Source organism: Saccostrea echinata, unplaced genomic scaffold (assembly GCF_033153115.1).
Source record: "Saccostrea echinata isolate AGI-Se365-2 ecotype Australia unplaced genomic scaffold, CSIRO_AGI_Sech_v1 ptg000029l, whole genome shotgun sequence".
Lineage (NCBI taxonomy): Eukaryota > Metazoa > Mollusca > Bivalvia > Ostreida > Ostreidae > Saccostrea > Saccostrea echinata.
The window spans coordinates 24,242,501-24,245,620 of NW_026889778.1; positions in this window are offsets into that span (position 1 = coordinate 24,242,501).

Sequence of the window (3,120 nt, forward strand, 5' to 3'; positions counted from 1 at the left end):
GATAATGTAGATTCAAATTTGTTCAATTCCTAACCCCCCCCCCCAATCACTTTTATATTTAAACTTTTCAACCTTTCAAGATTGAAGTGATTTCTGCTTTGTCCTAGCCATAGTGCTCAGGTGAGCGATGTGGCCCCTGGGCCTCTTGTTGCTAAAGGCATAATACCCTGTAAAATTCTAAAATTCTTTATCTGTTCCAACTTGCGTTCTACATGAATTCTTGCAGAAGCTATTCTACGAATAGTTTCTACTTCACTCCTACTAAACTGGAGTTCTGATTTAAAAGGCGGACAATAAAGTTTAACACCTTTACATTTCAAATCATTAGCTATATGAATAAAACCTTTGTCAACCATGACTGCATCTCCTCTCATAAGAAGATGTATCAAACCACAATTTCTAGTAATTTCAACATCAGAAGCTGATCCTGGCCAGAGTTTTGAAATAAAAACTACAACCCCTGTCATACTTACTCCAACCAATGCTTTGAATGTGTCGTGTGATTTGTAATTAGAAAAAGTCAGGGACTTGTTTTCTAAAGAAGATGGACTTTGGATGAAAATCTCAGTGCAATCTAAAACTACACGTGTGTCTCAAAAATTTGTGAAACATTTAGGAACATGTAGCTTCAAAACTTCAAGCTCCTGCAAAAAAAACAAGAGATTGCATGCACTCATACATAAAAAGTATCCAGGAATTGAAAATTTTTGACACAGCACTTGAAGACAGTTTAAAACAGAATTCCAGATCTTTCAACAGTAATCCTAGTCTCATCATCACTAACAAAAAATCATCTACCCTTCTCAGTTTTCTTTTACGACCTAACTTATTGTTATTCATTGTGCCCAAAACCTCTGTTGACAGCTTGTCTGCTCCTTGTTCCATTAGCGAATAAAATACTGCGAAAAAAGTGTCACTGTCAGTCATTCCTGTGTAAAACATCATCAACTCATTAGAATGTTGTATAGACTCAATCATAATCTCCGGTAGGTTGGTATCTATTCCAACGGAAACTAAGGACTGTGAAAAGGTTTTGGTCTCTTTGGACATATTTCCTGATCCACTGGGTTCTTCATGTGCCATCAAATCAACCAATTCACCAGCAGAATACCTACAAATTTAATATAAAACAGTTTCAGCAGTTCAGTCCATAAACTGGGTCAGCTAAAAAAATCACATTATATGTCCAATCATATAAAAAAACTTCCAGGAGATATTCTGATACAGTAAACATTCTTCTAAATGTAAACCAACTCACTGTAATTAATAAATTAAGAAGGGGAGGGGGTGGTGCATGAGCCCCATACTGTTAATTAAAATAGTTGCCTATAAACACTTCATATAAACAATAAATATGTGTTTATGTTTCTCATACTTCAGAATGATTATGGTTGACAATCTATGAGTCCATAATTTCTTTTACAGTATTAGATAGCAACTGAATGCTACATGTACAGTGTAGTACTCACGAATGGTGATTAAATATCCCTGCTTTGTCTGTGGTATTAACTGAATTGTCTGCACGTTCTGGGCCCCTATATATTCTCCTGGGTGGATCCCTTCTTACGAGTATCTTTTTCTGTTTTTGAGGCAAGTTTTCGCTCGGTATTTTATTTCTGTCCTGGGAAGTTGGCCCGACACCATCTTTGAAATGATCTGAGCACACACGAGTATAACTACTTGGCTTCCAGTTTTTTCTTCTGATCAAGCGAATCCACGCACGTCTTGTGTATACTTCTTTAGGAAGTTTATGTAAAGTTACATGCCTTCCAAATGAACCAACCCTGCCACTAAAATTGTGACATTTTGTGACACAACAATAATATTTTCCCATGTTTTTCTTCGCTTCGTAGCCTAACCGGAAGTTTATATACCGTCCCGCAGGAACGATAACTCTTACAAGCAAACATTACGAACATCCGGAATTGTTTAATTTGATTCAATGTGCGACCAAATGGTGAAAAGCCAAGGCAATTGAATTGTGCGGTTATAAATTTAGTAAATGTAGTTTTGTACCCGTACTTTCTAATTTGTTATCCTGCTCCGTTCATCTGTCACATTATTTTCTTCCTCAAACTCCACTGTAACTAATATGATTGGTGGTGTGTTGTAGTATGCAATAGAGTTTAGGAATTTTCATTGTCGTGGAGGCCGAAAACGAAATTCTTCTACAAAAACTGGTCCACAGAACTCCTCTTACACTGTATGCAGTAGCCCGTTCATATCATAGAATATGATTAGGGTTGTGTTTTAGATGTGCAAAAAGGATTCAATTTCATCCTTATGGTCAAATGGAGTCGGAAAACAGTTCCTTTGTACATGAATCTGGTTACCTGAACCCTTCTTATATTTCACACCAAAATCCATCCTTTGATGAAATATGATTGGTTTTGTTCTGTAGATGTGCAATAAGGATTCGAAATTTTGATTTTGATTTTCGCCCTAGGGACCGATTGGGAACTAAAAAAAACAACATTTTCCCCTACAAAACTTGGTTCTCTATACTCGTCTTATATTTTATGTAGTAGCTATTAGTCTTTTGGAATATGATTGATGCATGGGTGTTGTAGATGAAATATATGGAGATAACGAACATTATTCAACCTCAAAAGTCCATTAAACAATACAAAATAGGAGCAGAGCAAACACGGACCTCCAAACATCAGAGGTGGGATCAGGTGCCATTGAGGAGTGAGCATCCCCTGCCGACCGGGCGCCGTGTGCTCCTTGTCATGATCGGGAAAAAAAGGAAAAATCCGTCGACAATTCAGTGTGTAAATAATGTGCAAAAATGTTTCGAAATTTTCATTTTTTCCATTGGGCCAATTGCGAGTCAAGAAAATGATGCATTTTTCCACCTAAAAAAAAATTCTTTGGACTCTTTTTAAATTTCTCGTCATAACATAACCATTTTAAAGTTTTTTACGCATTTCCTGTTTCGGGGATGGGATGGCCTCCAGGGGTCATGATCTTTTCATTTTCCATTTTATGCTTTAGGAACATAAAAAACAAGATCATCTATAACTTATAAAACAAAACTTTTAAACTGATTTTAAGAAGTTTGACCATTTCCAGTCTCATCGGATAGACATGTCCTTCAGGAGTCAACTGCGTTTAAGA